The sequence below is a fragment of the Mytilus trossulus genome, chromosome 4 (assembly GCF_036588685.1).
Source record: "Mytilus trossulus isolate FHL-02 chromosome 4, PNRI_Mtr1.1.1.hap1, whole genome shotgun sequence".
In the NCBI taxonomy this organism is placed as follows: domain Eukaryota; kingdom Metazoa; phylum Mollusca; class Bivalvia; order Mytilida; family Mytilidae; genus Mytilus; species Mytilus trossulus.
Window position 1 is genome coordinate 42185686 of NC_086376.1, and position 13382 is coordinate 42199067.

The 13382-nt window shown below is 30.0% G+C and overlaps 1 long non-coding RNA gene across 1 annotated transcript; it reads right to left on the reverse strand.

The window, feature by feature from the left end:
* Positions 1-2752: 2752 nt before the first annotated feature.
* On the reverse strand, positions 2753-13154 carry LOC134713943 (uncharacterized). The gene is made up of 5 exons (XR_010106438.1): positions 12844-13154; positions 11679-11801; positions 10717-11051; positions 9257-9559; positions 2753-3871 (listed from the first exon to the last, which is right to left on the reverse strand). It is a non-coding gene; the product is annotated as an uncharacterized LOC134713943 (long non-coding RNA).
* Between the last annotated feature and the right edge of the window lie 228 nt (positions 13155-13382).

Here is a 13382-nt window from a genome sequence, read left to right on the forward strand (position 1 = left end):
CCAATATGTTTTTGCCTCGCTCCGCTTGGCAGAACTTGCTTCCACGTCATTTCTTTCTAGCTACGCCCCTGGTTTGAATTGAAAACCATTTCGTATATAGAATATCTGGCAATGGCAGAGAAGTGCAGAATATCAAGATTTTTCGACAATTTATTTAGTAAAAATAAAAATTAGTCATACGATTTAATGTAGGAATTCCTTCCTGACCATTTTCTTCTCACTTTTGCCTATCATTTTGAAATAATATACTAGTAAAAAGCTTTTTAACCAGCAAAATGACCCAACATGGCAAGATGAAATCTACATATAAGTCATCATAGCTTTAATCGTTAGCCGAATCCTTAACTTAGTGCACTTGATTAATGATTTTTTTCATCATCATATGTGTTTTTGTTGAGTATCTTGTAAACTATTTTAACAGATAGAGAGAAATTCTAAATGGAAAAAAAAAGTTTGCCAGTGCTATATCTACAAATATGTCAAGATAGCCGAAATTCGAAACCAATGGGCTTTGCTCATTGTTAGAGGCCGAAAGGTGACCTATAGTTATCAATGTCTATATCATTTTTGTCTCTTGTGAACAGTTGTCTCATTGGCAACCATACCACATCTTCTTTTTTATACTTTAAATATAAGTTATTGTCCTTTATATTATTAATGATTGTTATCGATTTTTGTCAAGCCTGCAATTTTTGTTGAACTTCTTAAAAGCTTTATATTTCAGAAGGTGGTAGACCTGGATGCTTTATACTTTGTATATAATAGATGCCTCATGTAACAAATTTTCCGTCAGTCACATGTCCAATGTCTTTGACCTCATTTTCATGGTTCAGTGACCACTGTTGTCACTCTTGTCACTGCAGCTGATTAAAAGAACATTTCCCATGGCATGGGAAATTTGATAATTCCCATGGGAATATTAGAATTTCCCATGGGATTATTGAAAGTTCCCATGGGAAAAATTACTTTTCCCATGGGAACATAAGTAAATTGTTTGTTCCCATGGGAAGTTCCAAATTTCCCAAGGGAAACTTTAAATTTCCCATTGGAATTTTTCTTCCCTAGGGAACTCCTTTCTTTCCCATGGGAAAATACTTTTCCCATGGGAACACTAATTATTTCCATGGAAACTGATATAACTAAAAAAAACAACATAAACAAATCCTCTCATTGTTTGAGTGAAGCTATTTCAGAAAACGGACTAAGTTATTATGGGTACAAATATTTCTTTGTATCTTAATTGTAGAAATATATAATTGTGTGTTTTACGATTTTTGTCTTGGCATGCTTAATTGAAATTAAATCACTTTCTGACATAGTGCAAATTGAGTAACAAAAATTTATCTACTATAAATTCAGAAATTATTGCTGTTTTTATTATTGTGAAAATAGTAATAGGGTTATAATCACAATAATATACACTTGCATATTGAAATTTTTTATGAACTAAACAGAATTATTCTAAATTTTGCACAAAAAAAAGTGTTTAGGTCTGAAATTGAGAAAAATCACACTTACCATTGCTAGCAATAATTTCAGAATTTTCAGTATTATAGTTTTGCATATATGGCTTTCACACAGTGTCCTATGTTTATCCATTTGAATGTTTTTGTGTTTTTTTCATGCAGACATTTAAATCTTGATAGGTCTTGCTCATTGTTGACGGCTGTACAGTCGCCTATGGATGAAAATACCTTTATCTCTGGTTTTTAGTTGTCTCATTGGCAATCACATACCATATCCTTACTTAATTTCAACACTATTAATTTAAGTTATGTACATTTGAGAATATCGTTTTCAAAAAGACAAAACATTACAATTGGTATAAAAAATAAGGCACTTGTGTTTTAATATTTAATCTTTCACTGAGATAACACCATCAAGTAAAATGTATGAAACAAAAACAGAAAATTAAACAAACAGCAATAAAATAACTTAAGCAAGTGTCAATAAACCTGCACAAATAATATATCTAAGGTCATAAGCAAGTGACAATAAACATACAGCAATAATATATCTAAGGTCATGAGCATAAACATGCAGCAATATTATATATCTTATGTCATAAGCAAAAGACAATCAACATACAGCAATAATATATCTAATGTCATAAGCATAAACATACAGCAATACTATATCTAATATCATAAGCATAAACATACAGCAATAATATATCTAATGTCATAAGCATAAACATACAGCAATACTATATCTAATATCATAAGCATAAACATACAGCAATACTATATCTAATGTCATAAGCATAAACATACAGCAATAATATATTTAAGGTCATAAGCATTAACATGCAGCAATAATATATCTAATGTCATAAGCAAGAGACAATAAACAGGTCTTGTATAGGAATATAACAAATCTGCTTTTCTTAGATGTTTTATAAGGTTCCAAAAATTTGTTATGCCCTACAGCTTTCCATCCAGCTAAGGCTGAAGTATATTCTCTTTAACGACAATAATTAAACCTTTATAAGCTCTTAGATACGTTCCTCGTATTAAGTTCTGAGAAAAATCTTACTTTAAAAGACCCAATATTTTACAACAAAATAGTATAACAAGAGTACAAATGAAACAGCATGATGACAACATAAAGTGAAAAACATTTATCAAATGATTACTCATTAATAAAAGTGATAAAGAAAACTTTAAATTCTTTGATTTTCTTTTGGTTTTAATTCATACAAAAGTGCTAATTAAATCTATCTTAGTATACTTAACAACATTACTAAATAAAAAATGTGCAACAGAAGCATGATTTAAACATAACATGTTATAAAATTAATAAAAAAAAGTTTTTAATTTCAGTGTTTTACTGATTATCATTCCTTCATCAACTAAATAAACAAAAGAAAATGTGTTGTTGTTTTCAACAAAGGTTAGATAGTACCATTCACAACAAATAAATTATAAATGATAATCAGTTTTCTTATGAAAAGATATTAAAATGTCTCTTTATATAGTTGATGACTATTCAAATCTAGTCTGGAGACTTGAACACTTTTTCTCACTTCCTTTCCTTAAATAAGTCAATTATAGGAAAGAGGTTATTTTAGGAAACATTTTATAAATTTCTTAACTAGATGCAGTATTTCCACATGTATGTCACAAACATGCACAACACAGATTGATATTTGTTTAAATTAATAGCTATATACAATTATCCAACATTAAAATAAAAAAGCAAAGAACAATAAAACATAATAAAATAAAATGCTTTGCAGAGGCGAGCACAGCCTGATACAACCCCAGAGGTCAAACCCTGAATAGTTTGGACAAATTTCAACACAATATTCCAGCTTGAAAATTCCAAATTAAGATTGTGACTAATTTTTGACACCAAATAAATGTGGTTTAAGATCTTAAAAGTCTCTTTCACAAAACTGTGCATTTGAAGTTTTTTTCTTGAAACTTCTCAAAATATTTGTTATTTGAAAAATATTGATAAAAATGAATAGGAAATATTTTTTTTAAGGCAAAACCATCAACCCACAGCCTCAATTCCAGACTTCCCTTTGTAGCATAGAACCTTGTAGTACAATTTAAGAGACATCAATACACTTAAACAATTTAACCTTCTTGCTTCTTGTAAATTCGAAAAATTTCATGGACATTCTTTCACTCAAACTTTAATAATTGTCTGAAAGCAGAATGTGTCTTTCGATGACAATGAAGCAGCAGACGACAATATCATACCAACCAAACCGAATTTTTCTGGTTGTATAAAAAATGTACAAGTTTAGTGCGAAATGCCAGTTCAAAGTTCAAACTTGTGGGCATACAAAACACAAATAAATATTTAGAATGACTGGTGTTCTTGGTTAAATTTAACGTCTTCTTGGCCTCACTACCTGGATCTGAAAAAAACATATACATGTATAAATCATTTAAATATTCCTACTAAATTTAAATGCATAAATTGTTGCAAAACTGTAATTAAAGCACAGTGATATCATAAAATAACTTTGACTTTGCTGCATCCCTTTATTTTATGGCTTTTTGTTTACTGATAACACTTTTCTTTCAAATCCCTGAATAACGAATTTCATAAATAAAGATTGTTCCCATTATGAAAATCGATAAAATATTTGTCAAGATTAGAGTAGAAAAATAATGACATTTAAAACTTAAATTACAGCATTATTCTACAAATTCTGTTACAAATATAAATCTGTGTAAAATAATTTCATTTTAGAAGTCTACAATGCTTCAATTGCAATTTGTAAGCAAATTAAATCTTTCACATACTAACTATAACATTTGAAATATTTGCATGCATTTGATAAACAGATTCACTTTTGCAATTTTAGAAAATTCTGCATATAAGTAATTTAGCTTTCTTAGTTTAAAATGTATTTAAATTTTGCAATATCAATTATTTTGCAATTAACACATTTATAAATAAATGGCAAAATAATCTGAATTGACAGTAATAATTATAGAATAACTATTTGAAGAATTCAAATTGAGAAAAATATTCAACGAGCAACAGAACAACACATTGATTCAGGAATGCGAATACACATTTGATGAGTTAATTATCAGTGTTGTTTGGACACAAGTTGAATATTTTTCAATATTTGAATTCTTAAATTATTTATTCGTTTTATTACATTGACAAATTGACAAATGGCTTTTTTAAAAGAAATTAATTACATGTAAGGAACTATATCTTTTTTCTACGCATTCGAAATTTGTTTTGATACAATGTTATCAACGTCTTGACAACGCCTATTGTTGTATGCCGTCAGAGAGTGAAATAAACATGAAATTATTGGTTTTTATTTAACTGGGAAATCAATGTATTTCATGTAATAAATGAAAATATTTGTTTTATTATAAAACCATGTTCAAAAGGCCTAGTAAAACAGTAACCAAAAAATGATGCCATTACGGTGGTACTTAAACACAACAGGGAGATAACTCTGTAAAATCAGCTAAACATTTTAATTACAGTGTGCTATAATTGCAAAATTTTCCGATTATAAGCAAAGAGAAAAAGTGAGGTTTATGGCTCCAAATTTAAAGGGTACAAATTTCTATATAAATGTACAATACCCACCGGAAATTATTGCAGAAAGGAAAAAACTGTATCCTATTTTCAAGAAAAATAGAGATGAGGGACAAACTGTTAGAATGGTTTATAATAAACTCTACATAAACAATGTTTTGTACAAACCAAAAGGGATTGTTGAATCATAGGATTCAAAGGAGGTTGGGCATAAGCTTAATATTGTCTCATGGAATGTAAATAGATCATTGAAAAACAAGCTTGAAAATGCAGACTTTGTTCAAAATTTTGTAAAGAATGATATTGTTTTCTTATCTGAATGTTGGATTGATGAAAATACTGATATAAATGATGAAATATTTGGTGATAAATTTTTAATCAATTGTTATCCAAAAAAAAAAGGTAAAGGTGGTGGAATGGTACTCTTGTACAACAAATCATTGCAAAAGCATATAGAAATATTGAAAGTTTCTCATGATACTGTTATATGGGTAAAGGTGGACAAAACTTTATTTTTTTATAAAAGCAATGATGTTTATATATGTTTTGTATATGTACCCCATGAAAATAACATTTTTTATGACAAATATGATGTTGATATTTATGACTGTCTTACTGAAGACATAGCAAGTTACAGTAGTTTAGGCCCTGTTGCTGCTATTGGTGATTGGAACAGTAGAATAGGTGTTAAACCAGATTTTATAAAAGACGATGAACTTAACATCACGGTTAAAAATACCATTGATAATTTTATCAGCTATGACAGTGATGACGAAGAACAGGTTCCATTTTCTGAGGATAAAACAGTAAACAATTTCGGAAGGAAATTATTACGTCTTTGCCAATCTACTGGACTCCGGGTATGTAATGGTCGATCAATTAGTGACAAAATAGGAAAATTAACATTTTATAACCATTTGGGATCTAGTGTTATTGATTATGCATTGATACATAAAAACTATTTAAATCTTGTAAATGAATTTGTTGTTATGGACTTTAATATGTGGTCTGATCATGCACCGGTTCGTTTGACGCTTGAAATAGCCGATTCTGGTATAAAAACATTCAATTCAAGTGATGATAATATTTTTCACAGCACATACAGATGGGATCCGGACAAAATTACGGAAATGCAAACTAGTTTGATTAGTCATATGGACACAATGAACAGTGATGTTGAACAAATGGTGTGTACAGAACAAAGTATTGAGAATACTGTTATAAAACTTACTGAAACATTGAATACTGTCTTCAAACCATTTTGTGAAAAACGTTATTGTATTAAAAGGAACAATAACAACAACAACAACAACAACAATACTTTATTTTAAGAGGGTTACACAGTTAGCTATATAACTAATCTTCCCTGAGGCCCTCGTAATGAAAAATCAAACAAAACACAAACATATACTAGTACATTGCATACATACATTAGCATAAAAAGTCAAGTGTGATAATAATGTTCAATACAACTTGATAAAATGTGATGAAAAAATAAACATGATGACATGATCAGTTTTTAATATTATTTATACAGCTAGGTTGATTTCAATACGAACAGTAAAAGCAATAAAAACTCACTACCAGATAAACCATGGTTCGACGATAGATGCAAAGAACTGTATTATATATATCAACGTAATATTAGGCGTTTCAATAGGAACAGAAATAATTTGAATCGCCAAATTCTGATTGAGTCAAAGAAGAACTACAAATCGTATGAAAATCGCATTAAACGAAATTACTTGAGATATGAAGGAAACCAAATTGACTATTGGCGAAAACATAATCCGAAACAGTTTTTTGATGTATTTAAAAAAGGAAAAAAAGAACACTAATTGTAATTTAAAGTCGTCAGATTTTTATAATCATTTCAAAAACCTAACTACTGAAACCAGTCCTAATAAAACTAATGATGTTAAAGCAGATAACCAAGAATGTGTGTATAATGAACTTGATGCGTCTATTACTCAAGAAGAAGTATGTAAAGTTTTGTTGAAGTTAAAATGTAACAAATCGCCTGGTACTGACAATTTGTTAAATGAGTATTTTATACATTTTAAAGACATTCTCGTACCTTTAATTGTGCAATTGTTTAATGTGATTTTTGAAACTGGATATATGCCGAAACAGTGGTGTAAAGGAATACTTATTCCTGTGCATAAAAAAAAAAATTTAAATGTTACTGATAATTATAGAGGTATAACACTAAGCAGTTGTTTCTGCAAACTTTTTACTACTATTATTAATGAAAGGCTTACATTGTGGGCTAATGAAAATGACATTTTAACTGATGCTCAGTTTGGGTTTCGACCCGGTCATGGCACAACTGATGCTATTTTTGCCTTACAATCAATTATTACTAAATATTTGGGACTGAAGAAAAAACTTTATTGCTGTTTTATAGATTATAAAAGTGCTTTTGATAACTTGAATAGAAATTTTTTATATTATAAGCTTGCCAAATGTGGTATTGGTGGTAAATTTAAAGGTGAATTTTCTGACATTTTTTCTGTAGAAAAAGGAGTATTGCAAGGGGAACCATTATCACCTATTCTATTCTCAATGTTTTTAAATGATTTTGAAAATGAGTTTATCAATAGCTTATGTTTACCAGTAGACATAAAAGAACTTTCATTGTTTTTATTGATGTATGCAGATGACACTGTTATATTTTCTGAAACTATTGATGGGTTGCAAAATATGTTGAATTCATTACATAATTATTGTAAGAAGTGGAAACTTATTGTAAACACAAGCAAAACTAAGGTGGTTGTTTTCAGAAACGGGGGTAAATTAAGAAGTGAGGAAAAATGGTTTTATAATGGTGAAATTATTGAAGTTGCTGATCATTATTTGTATCTGGGTGTTATGTTATATTACAATGCAAAGTTTAATCAAACTCAGTTAAATATTGCTGCCAAAGGCAGAAAATGTTTATCAATGTTGTATAGTAAAATAAAACATATGTGTTTAAATGTACAAACAAAATTGTATTTATTTGATGTCTATGTATCACCTGTTTTATTATATGGAAGTGAAATATGGGGTTTTCATAATGCATCTGATATAGAAAAACTTCATATAGAATTTTGTAAAATCATTTTGACTGTTAAAAAATCCACTGCTACCGCAATGGTTTATTCTGAGTTGGGAAGATTTCCTTTATTGATATCTCGGAAAGTGAAAATATTAAAATATTGGGTTCGTCTATTACGGACGAGAAATTGTATTCTTAGTGCTATATATAATGATATGTATGACGAGTGTGAATCAGGCAATAAGTCATCATGGGTTAATAGTGTTAAATGTATGTTACTTAGCCTAGGTTTTGGACATGTGTGGTATGCACAGAATGTTGTATGCGAAGAAGCATTCATTATTTTATTCAAACAAAGACTTATTGACCATTTTATTCAAGAAAGAAATTTGTTTTTCGATTCATCATCAAAATGTACTATCTATAAACACCTTGTGGATAATGTTCAATTGCAGTTTTACTTGACAAAAAATTTAAGTCCACAATGTATTAGATTTTTAACTAAGTATAGAATGTGTTCACACAAATTAAATATTGAATATGGTAGATTCATTAAAAAAGCAAGAAATGAAAGATTATGTATCTTATGTAACCAGGGTGACATTGAGGATGAGTTTCATTTTATTTTAAAATGTCCAAAATATGACATTATTAGAAAAATGTATATAAAAAGGTATTATTATACAAATGCATCTGTTTTTAAATTAGTTCAATTATTGTCAACAAAGAATGTATCAGAGTTATCAAATTTAGGAAAATATCTGAAATACGCCTCAGATATAAAATTTTCATGACATTCTTCTGAACGAATTATACTATGTAGTCTTGCCTCCGATTGTATTTAAAATGTTCTGTTATGATATTTATGTATATATTTATGATATACCTATAAGCTGTATTGCTTTTGGTTTGAAATAAACTAAATAAACTGGAATATTAAGCTTTTCAATGATCGAATTAAGTGTTTGTCAAACTGCTGTATAACCACTGTAAATTTTCTGATAAAATGGTTGCTTCCAATTTTTAGAAATTTTTATATATTTGTCAAAGGGTGGTCAAAGAAATTACTTTGTCAAAATTTTCAGAAAATTAAACAAGCCAAATAAATTTTAATCAAGGTGTTGGGTACCACCTTAATACCAAAAAATATTGAGGTCTTTCAAATTCACAAAATAAATTATCTTGTCTTACCTCTGATGAAGTCTGCAGCTGAACAATATGTCTATTGATGGCTTCCAAAATGTTGGGATCCAGTGCCCTAGATGGCCTTTCTACTGCAGGAATCTGAAATTTTGGTAAGGAGGTTGGTAATGGTACTGATGGGAGTGCTGGATCATCTGTGTTTAATACTTCAAGGTATTCCTGCCACCATGTGTGCTGATACCTGGTTAAACGTCCTGCTTGCTTCCGTTATGGCAGATCCCTATTCATTGCTGCAGTGACTGAATCAATTTTTAGATTTTTCCTCACAGGGTTTAAGGATGTGCAGATTTCCTGAAATAAGTATCCAGTCTTATTAAAAAGGTTTTAAAGGGGCACTAACTACCAGATATATGAAAAACCTAATATAATATTGTTTTTGATCAATCAGTAATGAAATACAAATAGTGAAATAATACTTCCTTTTCAGTAGCCAATAAGGTCCAATTTTGTTAAAATGAGCCAAAAAACATTGATTATGAATTATTCACTTGCAAGAGAAACAAAGGTAAATCATATGATTGACTGATTCTATCCACTAATACACATTATAATACAGGTAAATGCTTAATCTATTTATATCTATATTTATGTTTACATCTTATATGGTCATCCGATGACTATGGAGGTCAACGCAATAAATAATTAGATGGTGTCTAGACTCAAATACACATGTAATGAAGCTAAGTTTTTTCATGCCTGTGCCTTGATTATTGTTTTATTTAGACTTTTAATAGTTGGATAAATATTTTACATTGTTATAATTCAAATATGAGAATTTGATTAGAATCAGGGAACATGAATTTGACAGCTTTTGTCCCTTTAAGATTAAGAGTGAATTTGTGAATAAAACAGCAACTATATATAAAAGACTTTTTTTTCAGACACAGTAACAGTGGCGGATGCAGGAATTTTCGAAAGGGGGGGTGCTAGCCCAGGGCAAAGGGGGGGTGCAAAACATATGTCCCGATTCAAATGCATTGATCGGCCAAAATAAAGGGGGGGTGCGCACCCCCGGAACCCCCCCTCTGGATCCGCCACTGCAGTACACATATATAAAAATGATGAAGTCTATATTTTGCAAAATGAGACAACACATTTCAATCAAATCAGTTGAAAAACATGAAAGTGTACCTAAAAAAAACTGTGTATTTATCCCATTGGCAACGGCTGTATATACCTTTTTATAAATAGAAGGTCTTATTTGTTATCATAACATATCTCCTTATTATCAATTCATAAATGGATACCTTTAATTATTTGATCCAAAAAATTCAGAAGAAAGTCTTTAAAAGAGGGAAAAAGGTACCAGAGGGACAATCAATATTCACAAGAAAAAAATATTTATATTAATGATTTTTATGTAGATATTATTATGTGTTGATGGGTTTCTGCATCAATGATATTTACACTTAAATTCAATTAGTCACAAATGACATATATTTATATACCTGTAAGGTGGGAATGTTCTCTAAGTTCACTTTTCTGTACTGCTCATACTCCAAAGGCCAGTCTTTTATTGACATCTTAACAATGGGACCATCCTTTACAAATTTAAATATATGTGGAGCTTTAATTCCGTCACATCTGTTTAGATTAATGAGTTTTCCTTGAAATTGAAAATGCTGTTGAGGTGACTAACAATGGATGAATGTATGGATGCTTCCCTTGCATGGAGTTCTGGAAGCGTTGGTGCGTTCTCTTGACATAACTTGGTGCTGACTCTACTAAACAGATGGTCCACATCCTCATGTGTGTGTCCCACCATCAAAAAAGAAAGTTTAATCTACAACAAAAGTTTTATCAATTTAAAAGATGCTGATATACTTTGTCCAATAAAAAAAACCTCGCAAAATAAGTTAATGTTTGTGTCAGTTTGGTCTTTTGTGGATAGTTGTCTCATTGGCAATCATACCACATCTTCTTTTTTTATATAACATTACAAACACAAAAAATAAAATCTTTACTATCAGTCTTTCAACCAGAAGAAAAGGTAAAATATTTGGCAACAGTCATGATCAACTGTACGACCTTTGGATTGTTCAATGTGGACATGTTTGTACTTTCAAATGAAAACCATTTCAGAAATGTTTTGCTCTCATCTTTTTGCAGCTTCTGAGTTCATTTCTTTTCAATAATAGTTATTTTAGCTGTTAAACCTATCAAATAAAAACTCCCTCAATAAATGTCAATCTAGATAAGCATTTCTATTGATAAAGTATCTGCTTATGTGTCTTTTTCTTTTTTTTAATTTTATGTTTATATTGCAAATTAATGTAACAATAGATACACTTTCACTTTAACTTTCTATTCATAATGTGGGCAGCTGTCTAACTTAAAATTCCACAAATTTTAATAATACATTTTCAAGGGATAATAAAATGGGATATTTCATATTATGTTCTAGACTTACCTTCTTGAATACCTCTGCCTTCACAAGAGCAGTTAAAAACATCAGCACAAAGTGTTTTTTGTTGTCTTTGCCACAGTTGTCTGCTTGCAAATACAAAACTGGTGGCAGTGCATTGTCGTTGATCTAAAATTAAAAGTTTCTTTGTTAAGCAACATCATGATTAATACAGAGTGTAACCATACACTAGCTGACTGAGATATGGGTTAATATATATATATATAAATTTGTATGTTACTGTATTTATCTTCTTATTTTTATATTGAGGTCAGGTGAAAACTACCAGACGGACATTTAACATTGAAACAATCCCAAATACCAAATATAGTTTATGCTATTACTTAAAAAAAGAGAGTTTTCACTTGAAATACTATAGGCTCTGTCGTTCACCTGTTTTAACTGATGCTTTGGAAAATCATGTAAAATAAGGTTAACATCATAAGTTAAAGTATTAGATATAAGACATTATTAGATACACTATGTACTATAACGAATATAAGATAATAAAAAATATTGCAAAGTTACTAACTCATGGGCATCAACCCAACAAGTTGAAGGACTTGTATGAAAATTTCAGTGCAGATAAATCTAAATCTGATGAACCTTTTGCCACCTGTAAGTTTTACTCTGAATGCTTTAGTTTCCGAGATATAAGCCAAAAACTGCATTTTACAGCTATGTTCTATTTTTAGCCATGGTGGTGGTCATCTTGGTTGGCAGGCAAGGGTCATCAGACAAACTTTTTAAACAAGATACCTTAGTGATGATTGAGGCCACGTTTTGTTAAATTTGGCCCAATAGTTTCAGAGCAGAACATTTTAGTAAAAGTGAACAGACGACGACAGACTCCAAGTGATGAGAAAAGCTCACTTTGCCCTCTGGGCCAGGTGAGATGAAAAGTACATTCTTCTTAAGCATTGGCCTTTACAGTTCACACCCTTTTGTGTGTACTAATTTATTGATAAAGTCAATTCTGTTATTTTTCAATATCCTTGATTGCTTCATATAGAAATTGGTATAATATGGTGTGGTCCATTCCATTAAATAGCATTCCAAGAAAAGTTTAATTATTCAACTTAAATTACAAGCATGATTAACAGTCATGGTATTAAAGTATTATTTTTTTAAATGTAAATAATTGTTTTCAGCTACTTTAAAATTGTCATACCTCTTTGACATGGTGAAGCACTTTCAGAAGGCAGTTCAATGTGACATTTGAATCAGGGTGGAAACAGTCTGTCCAAGTAAATCCAAAGTCTAGTCCAAAACCATGGCATAATGCACCAGTAACATGATGATGAACTCCAGCATAGGCTGAGTCAGTCTGAAAAAAATTGCATTTTAAAATTTCAAGTTCTTTCAAAAATACTTATAATTTTGACCATGTTGAACAAAGATCTTATGTTGTAGGATTATATAATGTGCCCCATGAGATGATGTCCCATGGACAAAGTTTCACAGATATGACCTTTGAAATTGGACCAGGACATAATTTTATTATTAATTATTGTCCACTTCTGTGTAAAAGTGTCCCTTGAAAATATATTCTACTTTTGATCTTTGTTGGATGTATTTCATGGTGAAATCATGTTCCAGGCACAGACATCAATTCTGGCATAACATATTTGGCTTTCTTATTTTGATTCCGACATTCATCAAAAACTGATATATAAAAGATTCATTCTAGATATCTTAGTACATTTCTTA